The 20,298-nt window shown below is 38.8% G+C and overlaps 1 long non-coding RNA gene across 2 annotated transcripts in view; it reads left to right on the top strand.

Moving 5' to 3' along the window:
* Nucleotides 1-20,298, top strand: part of LOC134296579 (uncharacterized) — a 35,358-nt gene that overhangs the window by 10,260 nt on the left and 4,800 nt on the right. For both annotated transcript variants that reach the window (XR_010003375.1, XR_010003374.1), the window contains one exon: nucleotides 5,966-6,129. This is a non-coding gene — a long non-coding RNA (uncharacterized LOC134296579). The remainder of the gene's footprint in view (nucleotides 1-5,965; nucleotides 6,130-20,298) is intronic.

The raw sequence follows: 20,298 nt of genomic DNA, 5'->3' as shown, positions 1-20,298 counted from the left end.
ATGTTGCCCCATATTGTTGGGTTTTTAAAAAAATTATTACAGTTTCACACAGTAATGGGAAGAAAAAAAGATGTGAGGTTGTACGAAACTGTGGGATTACAATCATGCTTCTGCCTTTTTGTGTCTGTGCCAAATTCTTGCTTTTAACTACACCTTTCTTGAAATGTCAACCATTTATTTATAGGATCTGATCTGATGCCAATTTAGGCCTGTGATTTCTATCTCTTGAGAATCTCCCTACAGGGAATCATCGCCCCCACAATACTATCTCAGTTAGGAACATGTTAATAAATGATTTGATGGACGACCCTGATATCCATCAGAGCAGAAAACAAACAAAAGAGGATATCTAGGTGATATCGTTCACTGCCCTTTGCTTAAAGCTGGTTATCTTAGTTCCAGAGAAATTGGAGCACAGAATAGTTGACATTAAATGATGGGAAATCTTTAAGCACAGAGAAGGCACAGAAAGGTAGACGGGAGAAGGCGGGGAACCCTTAGCAGTTACAATGTTTGGTATGCCATTTTCTGCAGAAAGCTGAGCTGGAAAAAAAATCTAATCTCAGTTTTCCATCATACTCTCTAAGGAAATATGCGCAGATGGTAGCTAAATTTACATGTCACGGGAAAAAAACATTTCTACTGCTGCAGTGTATATAAACAAAGATAAATGTGTTTGATATACTACACATTTTTATTTTTGAACATGCATCCATGCTCTCTTTATTTGTTTGTTATTCTGTATCTTTAAATGCTGATTTGAAAGATCATGAAATACAAACAATCACAAATTAGTGATGGGTAAAACATAAATATGCCACATGCAATCTCTCTCTGTGTGTTTGTGTGTGTGTGTGTTTGTGTGTGTGCAGGTGTTACAGTAATAATACCCAGGGGAGAGTGTTATGCATACACAGCAATTCTCTGCTACCACATTCTAACAATTCTTATTCCAAAATGTCTATTGAAGACCGCTTCCCATATGTCTGCTCTGTATCTATACACAGCATTTCTCCCAAAATTGGATCTCAAGGCCTTCTGGTGTACGTCAGTCAACCATGTGTTCTAGGGATAATAGAGATACTGCATATTGCATTTATGCACGGTTTTCTATTGCATGTTTTATAATTGTTGAATGCCACCTTGAGCTCTGTAGAGGTAAATTTATAAATGTTATCACAGAAATAAAACTAAAATGTAGCTAATGATACTACCATTATAGGTTGAGCATCCTTTTGCTGGAATTTTATAAGATGGACTATTCTGAAATCTAAAATTATCCACATAGGTGGCTGAAATAATGATATATTTGATTTCTGATTATTCAATGTACACAAATTTTGCACACATTTTTTTTAAAAAAAATAACATTACCTTCAAGTTGTATGTGTAACGTGTATATGAAACATAAACGAATTTCATATTTTGACATGACTTCAATCTCCAAGATCCCATTATGTGTGTATATATGAAAATGCAGGTATCCAAAATACTTCTAGTTCCAAGCATTTCCGTTAAGGGTTACTGAATTTGTATTGTATTAGAATTGTATTGTTCATGCAGATGCATACCAAGGCGTATACTCTTGACCTAGTCTTGACTAAAGAAATTTGATCTAAGGAAATATTACGTTCCAACTGGTTTGATTTTGCAGGATCAGTCCTGATCAATCATCTGTCACCTCACTATTTCAGCTGCTTTAAAAATGTCCCAGTTTCTCCCTCCCTGTTCCAGTTTTACTTGTCCCCAGTTTATTTCAATTGCAACAAAATCAGTTCAAAGTGCAAAAGTAGTTTACATTCACTTCTTTCAGTAAAAGGGTAAGGAGAGGAGGCAGATTCTTGCCCTTCCCAGTAGGCTCAGACAAATGCTAGTTGCTTCAGGTTCTCCTAAATTGTGCATTTTTCTTCATTTGGCCTTTTGGTGTTACTTGGCCATACATGTCTCAATTTCCATTTGTGAATTCAGCCAAGACGTGGATAGGAACACTAGCAGCCACTGGCTGCTCCTGAACTCCTTGGACAAATATTTTCAGTGATGCATATAGTGCAAGGTGCCTTCCTAATGCCAGTGCCCAGATAGGATTTGTGATTCTGCACATTGAATGGGTGATGAATCATTCTTTCCTTACCTCAGGTAGCAAAATATCTTGAGCTCAATTTTCTTTATTGTTTTATTAGGCTATTGTGTGACGATACAACAAATTGGAAACCTATGGCCTAATCTCCAACTGTGGACCAGAATAGGAAATGAAGAAGGATCAGAGTTTAATGGTTTGACTGTGGACCTGTGTGGAACTCATCACATGGAAGCAGGGAAACGCAGAGGGAGCCATTCCATGTCCTTTCTCCGCTTTCACCCGGCTTCTCTCCAGCTTCTCCTATTGAGAGTTGCATAGCACCCGACTCCTGCATCATGTGATGGCCTTTACAGTAGGATTGTGGGCAAACCATGACCAATTTCATGTACCAGCTTTCACTCAGGGCCCAGCCCATTTTTTGGGAGCTTCCCGAAATTTGGGAGGCAGATATCTGTTTCCACTCTGTGCCAAAAGATCTGTTTTTTAATGAGCCATTATGGGGGTGCTTCCCAACCAGTGTCCTCTTCCTGGCATGTGCTTTAAGGAGGCTTCTTCTTACCTGCTGTTTCTAGGCTAGCAGAGGCACTCGACTGCAGGCCCAGACAGGCGCGGATGCTCCTGCGCACCACACACACACACTCCTTGGAAATAGAGTGTGTGTGTGGTGTGCAGGCCCAGAGTGCCCATGCCTGATAGGGCCTGAAGAGTAACCTCTAGAGTAAGAGGCACTCAGCTGCAGGCCCTGGCAGCTGCGGGCACTCCTGAATGCCACACAAGCACTCTCTTTCCAAGGAGAGTGCATATGTGGCATGTAGGAGCACCTGCACCTTCCAGGGCTGCAGCCAAGCCCCTCTTACTCTGTAATGCCAAAAAGGAGGCCAAAAGCCAAGACCTGCAACTACTTTGCTTTCGTGTCAAGCTGATTTCTGTTGTAGGAGGGGCCTTCCTGTTCCATGTTCCCAAAGAAACGAAAGAAATGAATGAAAAAGGAGAAATGAATTCTGTGTACAACAATACTCTACAGGACTCTGTTTCAGCAGTGCAGAAAAACAGGGGAAGGCTGTGTGGGATGAGGTCCTATGACTTTGAAGACCAGGATTCTATGCCCTAATTGGCCATGGAAACCCACTGAGTGATCTCGGAAAATTCTCACACTCTCCGCTCCTGAAAATCCTGTAATAGATTCATCTTGGAGGCACCATGAACCAGAATCACTTAAAAGGCACACAAGCAACAAGGATAAGATTCTATTTTTTCTGATCATTACATCTATACTTTTCCAGTTTTTAACTCATTGGTTTGCAAATATCCTGTTTTAGAAGATTTTTCCATATCAGCTTCTAAAACAATGGTGTGAGGAATTCTTATACACTGCAGTGAGGCTGATGGGAGTGATAGTGCCTAGAGAGTGTATCTCATGTCCATCATTAATTCAAACATGAGCCATTTCTTATTGTTTATTTTAAGAATTACAAGGCACCATTTTGCATGGGTAACTCTTGTAGAAGTGGCAATATGTGTTGCAGATATACATGTATTTCTCTCTAATATTGAAAGTGTGGGAAAAACATTGAAAGTGTGTGTGTGTGTGTGTGGAGGGCGGAGGGAGGAAAACAATAACTCCAAAAAGTCTAAATGGAAAATAATGTTTTGCCTCCAACTTTTCATAGTAGGTTTCAGGGATAGGAGTTTTGATGAGGACATAAATGATATAGATATGATATAGATGTTGCATTGGAGGGTAGCAATAGAGAACATCTACCATGAAACTTGCTTCAGAAGGCACCACTGAGGGAGGTAAAGCCACAGTGGTGATCAAGGTAAATGTTGGTGACTGCAAGTCTTTAAAATACGAAAGTATACCTTAGATTCCACCCACATTTCTCCTATCCTTGCATCCACCATGAAAAAGATAAGCGAACAGTTTTCAAGGAATAGTTTCCATCACCATCAATCTGCTCATTGGAGAATGTCCAACCAACTTTCAAGTGAAAACAACCCTAGGTTCACTAACAAACTTTTGAAGAGCATTGGCATTTTCTGACTCATTTTTAAAAAACCGGTGCAAATTAGCATCTGGTAATTGAGATGGAAGAAGGTATACTCTGCATTAGTCATAGCAATTTGGATATGAATGTGCATGTCTGCTTTTAAAAAAGAAGGAAATAGTAAACTTAAATTGACTACAGAAAGAAATTAAGCTATTTCATAAGTTTAATGGTGTGTGTATGAATCTGATGTACATGACTGCATTACCAATAATGATACTTTGATTGGTTTATTCACTTCTAAGTCAAAATCACCAGATGAAGCAAGAAATTACTGCTGGATGAAATGATATGTGCAAGAAGCACAGCGTTTGTAACAGTGCCACCCACACAATGGAAATTCTTCAGCAAAATAAAGGCCACAGTTCTAGGATTCAGCCATTCAGCCGAATCAAATGCTGGATAGCAAGTCAACACTTGGGTAAATCTCACTGGTTCATAGTCTCTGTTCTAGTCAGAAATAAGAGTAAGGTTTAGGTCTTGCTTTTGAAGGTAAACTGTTATGAACAAAATACTCTGTTTTCTACAGCACCATTAATAAAAAAATATGATGGTTGAATGAAAAGTAATGCCTTCATTACTTGGGTTTGGATGGGAATATTTAAATAAATCAAACGCAGAAATAATCCTTAGAATGTGCTCTTTAACTACCACTATTCACTTTTCCACATAATCACCAGACATTTGGATACATTTCTGCCAACGATGATCAAGTTTTCTGAAGCCGTCACGGAAGAAGTTGTCACTCTGTTTCCACAATCAGCATCTCACAGTATCCATTGTGCACAGCAATAATGTGACCCACGCGTTCTTGTGAAATACTGATTATGCTTGAAATTTCTCTCTGAGTGATACAACGATCATCCTGAATCAATCTGTCAACCTTTTGCTTGTGAAACTCAGTAGTTGCTGTCACAGGACGTTCAACTCTTTGTTTGTCATGCAAGTCAGATGTTCCCACCTCAACATCTTTAAACTTACTTGCCCAACGATGCACAGGACTCACATCAACACAATCACCATAAATAGACTGTGTTGTCGAAGGCTTTCATGGCCGGGATCACAGGGTTGTTGTATGTTTTCCAGGCTGTATGGCCATGTTCTAGAAGTATTCTCTCCTGACGCTTCGCCCACATCTATGGCAGGCATCCTCAGAGGTTGTGAGGTATGGCAAAACTAAGCAGGGAAGGTTTATATATATATGTGAAAAATCCAGGGTGAGAGAAGAACTGGCCTCCAACTGACAAGAATTCTTCTCTCACCCTGGACTTTCCACAGATATATATATATATATATATATATATATATATATATATATATATATACCTTTTGCGCAGGGTTCCATACTTCGCACTTTAACAACACAACCATTCAATGCTAAGGCTTCCTGCCAAATGGAACTGTAGAGGAGAGTCTACTGAACAAGCCAGTACCTGCCACATACCAGTACTGCCATCTGTTGAGGGGTTACAAAGGTAGAGGCATTACTTTTCATTCAACCCTTTTAAGTATTTTTGTACATTTTTTTTGTAAAGAGGTCCTAAAGTGTAATAAATCATCAAATAAAATGCACCAAGTATCTCATAATCTCAGCCAGTAGGAAGGAAACTGTTTAAACCAAGAAATAAGTACAATATGACCACTGTTTCCACGGGGGAAATGTTTTGGACTTTGCATGGGAATGAGTGGGAAGTAAAAGCAAAATTTCAGAAGTAAAAGCAAAAGTTCACTTAAAAGTTAACTGAAAGGTGTTTTGGTGAAAACAGAATTTAAAAGGCAACAAGAAAAGACAAATTATTGGTTGCTCTCAAAACCTCTTTGTTTCCTGTATTTGCAGGTTGTTCCGGTCTGCAAAACTATTCTCGAATGCCTGATTGTTGAAAGGACGTATTCTTCAAGCCTAGCGGCTGCCTGGATTTCCTGGCGAATTTAGTTTCTTCAAAGGATGGATGCTCTCTTTCCTCTGCCTGAAGTCACCTCTGTTCCAAGATGATTGTACAGGTATAAATAAAACAAATGACACTCAGCACACAGTGAGGCACTGCAGCAGGGCTTTTGTTTTTGCCAAGAACCTAACCTGCCTTACATTATACACTCACTACAACTCAGTGAAGGTACACCAAAGATATTTATAAGCTGACACATTGAAAAACATGTGTTGCATCAGAAAAAATAGGCACCTTTTACCTGAACCTTTTTGTTTTTGTTCACTACCATTATTCTATGCAAGGGAGAGTGTTTTCTTTTGCTTGCCATGCCGTTTCAGTACAAAATGTCAAGGAACCAAGTGTGCCTGACTTGCCTTCTGCTGTATTCTGTTGGAGTCAAACATTTCAGATTCATATCATCAAAAGGTGGGGCGTGAGGAAGATCCTTAACCTGGAATCAGTCTTCTGGAAAACACTGCTTAATTCAGACAACTATTTTCCTCTGCTGTCTAAAGTGAATGAAGAAATGCAGTGGTTTAATGTCAACTGTGACCTGGAACCCCCAGTGGAGTAATGAGTTAAACTCTTGTGCAGGCAGGACTGCTGAATGACGGGTTGGTGGTTCGGATCCAGGGAGAGTGGGTGAGCTCCCCCTGTCAGCTTCAGCTCCCCATGTGGGTGCATGAAAGAAGCCTTCCACAAGGATGGTAAAACATCAAATATCCCCTGGGCAACGTCCTTGTAGATGGCCACACCAGAAGTGATTTGTAGTTTCTCAAGTTGCTCCTGACATGAAAAAAAACTGTGATCTAATCAGATATAATATGACACATATATTCTGCTAATGGTGGCTTCATATCAGTGGTGTGATGAACCATGGAAATAAGGATTTCAAAGACAAAATATTAAAATGAATTCTGCTGGGAAATGTGAGAGATAATAACTGCTCCCTTATGCAGGGCAATCAAATTGCCAAGGCAGAAGCTGAACAACAACCCAGGGCTGTAGCCAAGGGGGTGGGGTGTTAGGGGTTCAACCCCTCCGAAAATTTTTAAGGTTTTTTTTTAAACAATTGGTTTATTCATGAATTTTCACTGATTAACCAAATCCCCATGAGTATCCACTGAAGTTTATCTGTCTTGTGTGTCCACTGCAGTTTATCAACTGAGCCTGATTTCTAAATTATTTTGCGTTATGAAACTACTTTACGTGATTTGCTAAGAAATGTTTCAACCCCTCCCCACAAATTCTTTTTCTGGCTATGGTCCTGCAACAACCAGTTCCAAATCTGCACACAGGACCTAGTAGAGAAAATTAATCTGTGGCCATTTTCTCTTCCTTCTCTCGCCTCCGTAAGATTATAGATTTGACTATGAACTAAGTATTGCAAGTTAAACTACTTTATGTTTGACAAAAACAAAAACAAAAACCAAGCACCTTAGAGTTATACAAGAATAGAGAATGGTAGTAAAACAAACAAAAAGGAAGTCACCCTAAATCAAAGTAGCAAATACTTTTCCCCACCCTGGACCTTCCACAGATATATAAACCTTACTAGCCTAGTTTCCAGTATACCTCACAACCTCTGAGAATGCCTGCCATAGATGTGGGTGAAAATGTGGGAGAGAATGCTTCTGGAATATGGCCATACAGCCCAGAAAACAGTTATTGAAAACTGGCTCAGGTGTATAGAAAACATGGGCTTTTGGGTGTTAACTAAGAATGCTGGATTTAGATAAGTATTGAATTTTGGAGGGCATTACAAAATGTTTCAAAACTATTTGTATCAGGCTTGTGATAAATCAGACAATATTAGATTTTTTGATGTTTACATTTGAAAGAATCTAACTCCATTTTGGGGGTGCTGCTAAATGTTCACAAGATCAGAGGATGATAGGAAATCTCAAATTTCAAGACTCATTGTTTTGTTTTGTTTTGTTTGTTTTTTAAATGAAAGACTAGCCAACAACTTTATGGGTTGCTGTGAGTCTTCCAGGCTGTGTGGCCATGGTCTAGAACAGGGGTCCCCAAACTAAGGCCCGGGGGCCGGATGCGGCCCTCCAAGGTCATTTACCTGGCCCCCACCCTCAGTTTTAGACTTCGCCTCATCCAAAGTCTGAAATGACTTGAAGGCACACAATATCAACAATCCTACTTAACTTGACCATCTCATTGGTCAGAAGCAGGCCCACATTTCCCACTGAAATACTGATAGGTTTATGTTGGTTATAATTGTTTTTATTTTTAAATATTGTATTGTTCTTTCATTTACTAATATTGTGCTATGGTAATGATTGAATATATTGTGTATACATATAATATTGATACAGTAGAGTCTCACTTATCCAACACTCGCTTATCCAACGTTCTGGATTATCCAACGCATTTTTGTAGTCAATGTTTTCAATATATCTTGATATTGTGGTGCTAAATTCATAAATACAGTAATTACAACATAACATTACTGCGTATTAAACTACTTTTTCTGTCAAATTTGTTGTATAACATGATGTTTTGGTGCTTAATTTGTAAAATCATAACCTAATTTGATGTTTAAAAGACTTTTCCTTGATCTCTCCTTATTATCCAACATATTCGCTTATCCAACATTCTGCCAGCCCGTTTACGTTGGATAAGCGAGACTCTACTGTACTAATATTATAATGTAATACAATACAATACTAATAATTATACAATATAATAATATTAATTATACATTATATATTCAATGTAATATTACTAATAATATAATAATAACTAATAATAATATAGTAATATATAATGCCAATAATATAATATATTGTATGTACATACAACTTGTAAGCCGCTCTGAGTCCCCTTCAGGGTGAGAGAGGGTGGGGTATAAATTTAGTAAATAAATAAATAAACAGTTGGGGGGGGGGTGTTGCACTATAAATAAGACATGTGCAGTGTGCATATGAATTTGTTCGTTGTTTTTTTTTTCAAATGATAATTCGGCCCCTCAACAGCCTGAGAGACCATGAACCGGCCCTCCACTTAAAACGTTTGGGGACCCCTAGTCTAGAACATGGCCATATAGCCCAGAAGACTCACAGCAACCCAGTGATTCCGGCCATGAAAACTTTCAACAACACAATGGCATTGATTAAGTCAAAATGAACAGAAGGGAGATTGCTGGCAGATTTTTGGGTGATTTCCAAGAGACTGGATAAAGTTTCTGATACCTAAAGAGTTATCAAATAAAAGTGCAAAAAAAAAACTTGGAGAGAGTTGGCAAGATACAGTAGTTTGATTGCTAGATGTGGACCCTAGGAGATCCCCATGCAGCTATGGAAATTGATTGGGTGATCTTGGGAAAGTCACACTCTCTCAGCTTCAGACAAAGGTAGTGGCATCCCCAACACCCACCACCACCTTGAACCAAATATTTCCAGGAAAACCTAATAATAATAATATGACACCCCATCTTTTAGCCCACATGCAGAAGAAGAGATGGGGCTAGAATCCCACACTCCATCCATTTTCCATCATATTAATGCCTGAATTAAGTTGGAGTCACAAAATCAATGTGGACAGAGTTGTTGGTAACAAAGGATCCACCCTTTGAGAGAATTTATTTCAGCATCTATACCATTTCCTCTTATTCGGGGATAACCTGAGTCAATCTTACACTTCATTTGAATAAAAACTGTATGTATATGCCAATTAATTCAGCTGCATAATCTAATTAGAGTGCATTTTGCAATTTGTGCGTTCTGCTAAGCATGTGAACACCCTGCTTTTAATCCTGAAAATCCATGGGGTTTTATTTGCATGGAGATATTTATCCACGGAATGAAAGACTTCATGATTATATGGGTTTTATATTAATGTGAAATAGTTGTGATTACAGCACCTTCAACACATCATTAGCAACACACAGGAAGGACCTGATTTCCCCCCAAAATAAACAGATTTTGAAATAAGTGTATTTCAAAACATGCACTCAGGCAAGCAATTGAAAGGAAATTATAATATTTAGTAAAGATGTATGCCTGTAAATGTTGAAAATGTGGAATTATTTGGCATCAAGCTGCTGTTGATTTGCTGCAAGTCTTGAAGTGCAGGGTTGATGTTTCAGCAATATGTTGAAATGATATCTATTTTTTAAAAATGAGATGTGCATTGCATTTCTTAACTACCTTTCAAAAGTCAAATATCTATAGCATAGTAACTGGAATTTGGAACACTGCTTTAAAACCTGAAAAAGAGGAAAGAAATAAAAAATGGATCTTGTTAATGTATGACATTGCATACATGAAACACTCAAGGTAAAGGTAAAGGTTTTCTCCTGACATTTAAGTCCAATCGTGTCTGACTCTGGGGGTTGGTGTGCATCTCCATTTCTAAGCCGAAGAGCCGACATTGTCCATAGACACCTCCAAGGTCATGTGGCCAGCATGACTGCATGGAGCGCCGTTACCTTCCCGCCGGAGCTGTACCTATTGATCTACTCACATTTGCATGTTTTCGAACTGCTAGGTTGGCAGAAGCTGGGGCTAGCAATAGGCACTCATTCTGCTCCCCGGATTCAAACCTGCGACCTTTCTGTCCGCAAGTTCAGCAGCTCAGCGCTTTAACATGCTGCACCATCAGGGGCCCTTGAAGCACTCAAATCACATACTATTTTACTAGTTTGCTGGAGACTTGTGTAGCCATTTCCTTAATTCAGACAAAACCAAAGACTTCAGAGTGACAATGGATGGAGCCGTCGGCTACATTTTCTCCTCCTTTCCCATTTCTCTAAGTTCAGTAAATTCCTAAAAAATCACATTTCTTTCACATCTTTGCACCAGAATGTTTGGGATGTGATCCATCACCTATGAGAATCATTTTAACTACTCAAGATGCACTATATTCTTACTATAGGATTGATGTTTGGGAGGGTTGTAGCTCATTTGCAGTCTCCTTTCCTTTACATCCTCTGTGTTATTCATTACTGAAGGTACCCGAATGCCTTTCATTCTCAGAACATTTGAGGCCACCTTTAATGAACAACAGTCAAAAGATTTTATTAGCATTACTTACATGTCCCAGGAGAAGGTTAAATACCGGCCTGATCTTTAAAATCCTATGTGACAGGGGAAAGATACAGGTTTTTGAATAATCTATTTCCATGACAATCCATCAAGTGGAAACTTCTGGGATTTCTTCAGACAATTATTTTATTACCGCTCCAAAAACTCCAGCTTCAAAGGTTTCTTTCTTTAAAAAAAAAAAAACCATGTAGATATCAGTGCTGGTATCTAGCAGACTGATTTGAATGGTGAAAAGGATTTACGCTGTCACTGTGTCTAAGGATCTTATAACAACTGTTTAGTCAAAAAGATGGAACAAAAGAGAGAGGAGCATCAGTATGATGAGGTCCATATGAGATATTCATACTGCCGAATTCCAGCACTCCATCTTACTGGGAATACTAGGATTTTCAGTTTAGAAAGAGCAATTCCGGATTCTCAACCAAAGAGCTTCAGTGCTTCACTAAACTAGAACACCAATGATTTCAAAGGATGTAACCAAGGCTGGATCTCCACTGCCCTCTATCCCAGCTTCTGATCCCAGATTATCTGATTTGAACTGGATTATATGAGTCTAGGGCCATGGTGGTGCAGTGGGTTAAACTGCTAAGCTACAAAACTTGCTGGTCAGAAGGTTGGGAGTTTGAATCTGCAGACGGGGTGAGCTTCTGTTAGCCCCAGGTTCTGCCAACCTAGCAGTTTGAAACATGCAAATGTGAGTAGATCAATAGGTACCGCTCTGGTGGGAAGGTAACTGCGCTCTATGAAATTATGCCAGCCACATGACCTAGGAGGTGTCTATGGACAATACTGGCTCTTTGGCTTAGAAATGGAGATGAGCAACAGCCCCAGCATCAGACACGATTAGACTTAATGTCAAGGGAAAACCTTAACCTTCTATATGAGTCTACACTGCTAGATAATCTGGGATAAAAAGATCATCTGGGATCAGATCCTGGGATATAGGGCAGTGTAGATCCAGTCTAATCATTTTATGTAGAAACTTGTTTTGTTTTTTTGTTTTGTTTTGTTTTGGATTAAAGGTGCAGGGAGGCATTTTCAAGCTGTGTATAATTAAGCAAAACTCATAATAGGGCATACTGTAATGGCCTTATAGAGCCCATAGTCCCATCCTCTGCAAATCCTGCCCACATCACCATTGCCACACCTGATCAGTCTTGTCCATAAGTATTCTACTTTGAGAAGGCAGAATTGGACTCTGCTTGGAGATTTGAATTGAAGTTCTTCCAAAGTCCTAGCCCTACACTCAAACTACTACGTAGTAAAGGTTTTCCCCTGACATTAAGTCTAGTCGTGTCCAATTCTTGGGGTTGGTGCTCATCTCCATTTCTAAGCTGAAGAGCCGGCATTGTCCGTAGACATCTCCAAGATCATGTGGCCAGAATGACTGCACAGAGTGTTGTTACCTTCCTGATGGAGGTGTACCTATTGATCTGCTCACAAATGCATGTTTTCGAACTGCTGGGTTGGAAGAAGCTGGGGCTAACAGCGGGAGCTCACTCTGCTCCCTGGATTCAAACCACCAAACTTTTGGTCAGCAAGTTCAGAAGCTCAGTGGTTTAACCCGCTGCACCACCAGAGGCTCTGGTGTCAAACTACAACATATTCAATAAAAAATAATAGTATGTGATATGAAATGTAAGCCCTGGAGATGGAATACTTCATGCCTGCATTTTACATAATGGGCACGATCATATTGCTACAATATATTTTGAGTAGCAGGCATGATGATGATAGTACAATATGCTCTAATGTTTCTGTCAGGGCATAGTGTAATTTTCCATTCCAAAAGGGCAAGAAAGTGGTTGGAGAAATAATCCTAGCAGAGGCATAATGCATTGAGTATCAAGGAAAAATAGCTCATTACTGGACAGCAATCTGCCCATTAATTTGTCAGGATAAAAGGTTATTCAAGCCAGCATAATGTTCAATAAATTCTCCCTGCATGCAGAGCAGCATGGAGTGATGGGACACATGTTGAGGTAACAGCCGAGAACTTTCCTAATTCTTTCTCTCAGAAAAAAAAACTAGCCAGCATTTTTCAATTGATTTTTGTCATGGACAATCTAAGTTACAATCAAAGTAATATGCAATCAAAGAAATAGAAGAAATGAAAAAAGAAAAATAAATGATATATATCTATAACTCCCCTTCACCTGATTGTAATGAAAATATATAAATTATTTTACCATTACAGATCAAATAACTAATCCTACTAAAATTACTAATAACAATGGAGCCCCCTGTGGTGCAATGGGTAAACCTTGGTGCTGGCAGAACTGCTGGCTGACAGGTTCGAATCTGGGAGAGCGGGTGAGCTCCCTCTGTCAGCTCCAGCTCCCCATACAGGGACATGAGAGAAGCCTTCCAAAAGGATGGAAAAACATCAAACATCTGGATGTCCCCTGGTAAATGACCTTGCAGACAGCCAATTCTCTCACACCAGAAGTGACTTGCAGTCACTCATGACATGAAAAAACCCTAACAAGTAGCAAAGATTATTACATTTTACATTTATTTTTTCTCAAAAAAATTCTATAAATTGTTTCCAATCTTTCAAAAAGTTTTCAATTTACTTATTTTTAATTGTTTTTCATTTAATTTTATCCATTTAGTCCGACCCAACAACCTTAACAGCCTATTCTTATATTGTGGGTGTTTCAGTCCCATTTCAAGTTTATGCAAACAATATTTTTGCGGCTTATGTCATACATTGAAGAAATAATCCATATTTACTCTCTAATTCTTTATCATAATATTCAACATAAACATTTCTAGTAACTTTTTAAAATTTACCTTAACTTTTTTTAGTTGAATCAACATATAAATCTTTGAGCAGCAACTTTTCACCTTTTTACAAGTCTACCGAATGTGAAAAAAGAGTCTTCCTTATTTTGACATTCCCAAAGTTGGTTTGAAGGATTATAGGACACTTTTACAGTTTATTTAAGGATTTTGCCATATATAAATAATATTGTATAGTTTTTTTTTCTTTTAAATTACTGCATAAAGTACATTTTCTATGTTTGGATCACATTTTCCCCATGTAGACATTACGTGCAATATGTCTACTCTATTGTGTACTCTTTTAAAGGCTCATCTTCTGTTCCTAGCTTCAAAAGTCATTTATAAATTTTAAAATCTTCATTAAAGCTCTCCTTAAATTGTATATAAGCAAACCAATTAAGATCATTGCCTTCCTTAAGAATAATCTTTTTGGATTTATCTTCCAGCTACCTTGTTCAAAATATTTTAAAAAATCATCATAAACCAACCATCTCAAGATTTTTAGCTTCCTATGATGAGATAGCTACTATTTTATTGGGAAAGGGTCTCTGTTTCTAGTTCTACCAAGCCTATAGGACAGTCTTTCTACTACAATGATTTCAAAATTCAGCATGGCCCTTGCCTTTATCATACAATATATATTTATGCCAACTAAATCATAAAATTATGGCTTTCAAGTTACAAGAGTCTCACATCACTAAGCAATATTAGTTCCTACAACATTAAAAAACACAACAGACCACATAATACAATTTGATATTGGGAACTCCCAAGCTGCCCCTTTTCTCAGCATTGTGCAATGTATTACATTTTATTTTGGGATTTTTTTTGCCTATTAACAAATCTGGGAATCTCTTACTGCCATTACACAAAATTTATTCTATTACTTATAATTACCAGAGTGGTAATTTATAGGACTTGGAACACAACCAGATTTCAGTGTGAGGCCATTAAGAGATAAACATTCTTTGTGGCTCTGGCATTTGACCAGTTTATTCCTGACTGAATGAAATTCAATCTTCATTCCAATCAGATTATATTTTCCCCAAGAGCACACAAAATAGGTTACCATGGCTGAACACTTAGACTCAAATAAGAAATAAAAAAATCAGTAGAGATTGCTGCATCAAGGTCAACTGTTTGTAAGAAAGAGAAACCCATCACACCTCCATCCATACTGAATCCAAGAGTATGGGTTTAATCCATTAGTGTGGACTCTAGCTTGCAACATCTTCCTTAGTGTCATCATGGCTTGACTGCTGCAAACATCTCTTATGTAATGGATGCTTAAAGAGCATCCAGAAATTTCAGTTGATAAAAATGTGCCAGTTAGCCTACTAACTAGTGCAGAGTATTGGAAGATTGCCCTACATGAACATCACCATGAGTAACATCATTATTATAACCATTTTAATTGATTTCATAGAATCATAGAATCATAGAATAGTAGAGTTGGAAGAGACCTCAAGGGCCATCTAGTCCAACCCCCCGCTAAGAAGCAGGAAATCGCATTCAAAGCACCCCCGACAGATGGCCATCCAGCCTCTGCTTAAAAGCTTCCAAAGAAGGTGCCTCCACCACATTCCGGGGGAGAGAGTTCCACTGCCGAACAGCCCTCACAGTGAGGAAGTTCTTCCTGATGTTCAGGTGGAATCTCCTTTCCTGTAGTTTGAAGCCATTGTTCCGTGTCCTAGTCTGCAGGGCAGCAGAAAATAAGCTTGCTCCCTCCTCCCTATGACTTCCCCTCACATATTTGTACATGGCTATCATGTCTCCTCTCAGCCTTCTCTTCTGCAGGCTAAACATGCCCAGCTCTTTAAGCCTCTCCTCATAGGGCTTGTTCTCCAGACCCTTAATCATTTTAGTTGCCCTCCTCTGGACGCTTTCCAGCTTGTCAGCATCTCCCTTCATCTGCGGTGCCCAAAACTGGACACAGTATTCCAGGTGTGGTCTGACCAAGGCAGAATAGAGGGGGAGCATGACTTCCCTGGATCTAGACGCTATTCCCCTATTGATACAGGCCAAAATCCCATTGGCTTTTTTAGCTGCCGCATCACATTGTAGGCTCATGTTTAACTTGTTGTCCACGAGGACTCCAAGATCTTTTTCGCACACACTGCTGTCAAGCCAGGCGTCCCCCATTCTGTATCTTTGATTTCCATTTTTTCTGCCGAAGTGAAGTATTTTGCATTTGTCCCTGTTGAACTTCATTTTGTTAGTTTCGGCCCATCTCTCTAGTCTGTCAAGATCGTTTTGAATTCTGCTCCTGTCTTCTGGAGTGTTAGCTATCCCTCCGAGTTTGGTGTCATCTGCAAACTTGATGATCGTGCCTTCTAACCCTTCGTCTAAGTCGTTAATAAAGATGTTGAACAGAACCGGGCCCAGGACGGAGCCCTGCGGCACTCCACTTGTCACTTCTTTCCATGATGAAGACGACGCATTGGTGAGCACCCTTTGGGTTCGTTCGCTTAGCCAATTACAGATCCACCTAACCGTAGTTTCATTTGATTTCTGCTTTTTGACCCAAAATCATGCCTTAGAAAGGATATGCCCCTGTCACTGTTGGATAACATCCCCCAGTATTCCTCCCCATCTATATATATAAAAGAGTGATGGCATCACGGCGACCCACAAAACAACAAAACGACAGGCCCCCCAACCTCGAAATTTGATGACACAACCCATCATCCACGCCTCTAGGTTGATACAACAAAAAGAAAAGAAAAATAAAGTCCTAATTAGAGGGAGAGCAATAATTGTTTTTATCCAATTGCTGCCACTTAGAAGGCTAAGCTCCGCCCACTTGGTCTCCTAGCAACCCACTCAGCCCAGTGTTAATAAAAGAATTAAAAATAAAATAAATACAAATAATACAATAAAAATAATTAAAAACACTAAATAATTAATACAATAAAATACTATAACAAAATAACTAAAAATAATACAACAAAATAATAAAATATAATAAATAAAAAAGATAAGTCACAATAAAATTAATTAAAAAATACAAATAATGTCAAATAAAAATTCCACACCAACTTCTAACCAATACCACCACCACTTTGCCACAGCAACACATGGCTGGGCACAGCTAGTTTATTATATAGTGGCTTGGGCTTCTGTAAGATGCTGTTGGGACAGCATAGAGATGGCCACATAATTCCAGTCTCTACTGTAAAGCCTTAAATGTCTCAAGACATGGGAATTTAAGGGACCAACTGTCTCATTATGAAGCTACTCAGACATTAAGATCTACAGGAAATCCTTTAAAGAACAGTCTTACTTTCACACAGGAGAATCCTAGAGGCATGTTGGAAAGGGCTTTCTCCTGTCTCATTCACACACTATAAGATTATCTCCCAGTCTGTCTCTATTCTTGCTGTATTTAGAGAAGATATTAACATTCAATTCTTTAACTGGGCCATTTATGCTATGCAGTGCTAATATTTTACTTTTTTTAGTATTTTGCTGAGCATAGTGTTTTATGTGTCTGTCTTAAGTGTCTTCATAGAATGGCAAAATAAACATCTAAATGAACACATGTTATAAATAAATGTTACTCGTTCAGCTAGCTGAGACTCTTTAATAGAAAACTGAGACTGAGGTCATATGCATGCATGCAAAATAAGTGTGTTACCCATGAGCTATCAATCTTCCTACTTGTGATGACTCATGGGCCATGTAGTCCCGTTCCTAGCGCTGTTGAGACAGATGAAGAGGAAAACTTGGGTTTTCCACCGTTTCAGCCAGAATTGGAACTTTCCCAGCCAGAATTGGAGCCCTTGCACCTGCAGGAGGTTTGTCTTCCAGAAATCTGCCAAACAAGCCCTGAGTCAGAATCTGCCCCATTTTCTCGCCGTAGTTATTATCAACAACAAAAAGGAGTTCAACAGGCTAATCGCAGAAGCCTGAGAATCGCAGCCAGGCATTCAGCTGATTAAGACTGCTTCCATGAGAAATTCTAGGGAGTCATGCATCTGGACACAGAGATTGACTTTCGGTTCTGGTTCCCCAGAGAAGTGTTCTTTGGTGGGAAAACGAGACCCTATTTAGGTTCCTTGCCCCGTAGGAATCTTGCGGAGTCAATTCGTCAGCTACCGGAGTAGGTTGTGTGTGGACAGCGCTACTCCCGTTTCCAAGCCTTCGTTCCCGTTTCCAAGCCTTCGTTCCTGTTTCCAGCCTTGTTTTGTTTCACGGACCTTGCCTTGCTACCTAGGACTCAGCCTTGCTTTCCAGGACCTTGCCTTGTTTCCCGGACCTTGCCAAGTATTTACCACGGATCTTGTCCCTGTTCCTCGTTCCTTGTTGCCTTGAATCAAGCTTTGTGTACCAAGAATCAAGCTATTTCCTTGCCTTGCCTAAGTTTCATGGACTAAAGGACCTTGTCATCTCCCCTCACTTTGCTTGGCAAAGTGAGTGTTTCGGTTACTGGATTACAACTTTGGACCTTACTATTTCATATTGGACATTGTTTTCCTGGACTATATTTGACCTTTCCTGAATGGTCATCTTCTGAACTATATTCTACACTTATTTTTATTGCCTTTACTTATTTCCTTAATAAAGATATTAGATAGATTCTGGCCTCTGTGTATGGTTATTGGTGCTCTGCAGCCTGGGTCGTGACACTACTCAAGACTGAAAATATATATTTATATTTTTCTGAATTTTTCCAGATTTAGCATGTGGGTGTTCTTTTTATATAGTTATTTCAATTAACTCCAAGGGAGTGAAAAATACTTTCTATCAAGGAAAGTGTACTCTCCTCATTCCCATATATATTTCACACTCAGTGAAAAAGCCAGCATGTCCAGGTACTCTCTCAAATTTCTGTATCTGAAAGATTTGTGGAACAAATGAAAAACTGGAAAGGATATCCTTTACAGTATACAATTTTACTAGGATGAAGCTTTTGGGCTGCCACCTAGTGACTGAAAATGGTTTTACAGATAGTTAAAATTATTTAAATTTAATCCATTAGAAATAAAACCCAAAATATTTAGAGGTCTATATCACTAGGTTCTCCTTGTTAAGAATGCCAAGCTACAGATGTTTGGGCTTTATAGTCATGCAACTAGTAACAATTGTACAGATGCATCTACAAGGCCACAAAATCAGGGCTGGTTCAAAGCATTGCTAGTTCAGCCATGGGGCTTAAACCACTTTGCTTCCAAACTGTATCAGCAGTGGGAGAGGAATTCTCATTGTCCATTCAGGCTGCACATGGTTGGGGCCCACTGGACAGTCAAACTTCCCTTTACCTTTTTATGTCACCAATTTCAAATCAGAATTGGCCAAGCTGTTCACCTACCCATCCCAAAGTGCAAAGAAGCTCCAGAGCATTATATATATATATATATATATATATATATATATATATATATATATATATATATGAAGTTTTACCTTATAAGATAGAGTAAATTAACATCGAAAGAGTGAGAACATTTGATTGTATAGAAAGTGGGAAAACTGAGATTTAAAAAGGATCAAAAAGGGAGAGAGAAAAAACCAAAAACTGAAAACAAAGCTAAAATGTCCATATTTATATAAAAAAGAAAAAAAACTGAACAAATGGCAAAAAGCATTCTTAATGTGCAGCAAAACTATGTTAGGCAGTTATGCCCTCTGTTTGGATCGAGATGGCCCTTTGTATCATCTAAACACCACAGAGTGAATTTCCACATGTATATAACCTATGTAGCTAGGCCCTGAGCGTGTAATCTAGTAGAGTCATTATGCTGATATAAAAATTGTGGATGTGGTTTCTCAGAAAATGTGCAGTGTAGTCATATGTATTGCTAATCTTCCTGAAAACACCCATACAAATGTCACATTTTTGAATGGGTGAACAAGGAATTAATTGTAGGTTGTGTAACAAGTGATCTAAAGGTCACAATATCTGTTCTGCAGATGTGGAGTCCAGCACAGCTCAGAGTGAATACCCTGTTTCCCTGAAAATAAGACATCCCCAGAAAATAAGACCTAGTAGAGGTTTTGCTGAATTGCTAAATATAAGAGGACTTCCGGCTGGCGTGAGCCGAGGCAGGCTGCTTCGGCAGAGCGCTCCTGCTTTTAATTTTATTTACTTGTTTTTATTCGCCAAGTAGTTTATTGCCCTAGTCTTTTATCAGTCAGGGAATGTGTTTGTGCTAAATATAAGACCTCCCCCAAAAGTAAGACCTAGTAAAGTTTTTGTTTGGAAGCACGCCTGCCAAACAGAACACCACAGCATGCAGGATCGATAAATGTATGTACCATAGATAGTTGTATATGGTAGTAACAATAATGGTAGTAACAAGAAATTCTTGAAAGGATTCACAGTTTGTCTGGTTATGCTGGTTTGAGATGACAACTACTGTACAGTATATGATAAATTTTCATTTTTTATTCAA

The sequence above is a fragment of the Anolis carolinensis genome, chromosome 2 (genome assembly GCF_035594765.1).
Source record: "Anolis carolinensis isolate JA03-04 chromosome 2, rAnoCar3.1.pri, whole genome shotgun sequence".
Taxonomy (NCBI): Eukaryota; Metazoa; Chordata; class Lepidosauria; order Squamata; family Dactyloidae; genus Anolis; species Anolis carolinensis.
The sequence above is the reverse complement of the archived record's forward strand: the minus strand, read 5'-3'. Positions and strand labels throughout refer to the sequence as shown.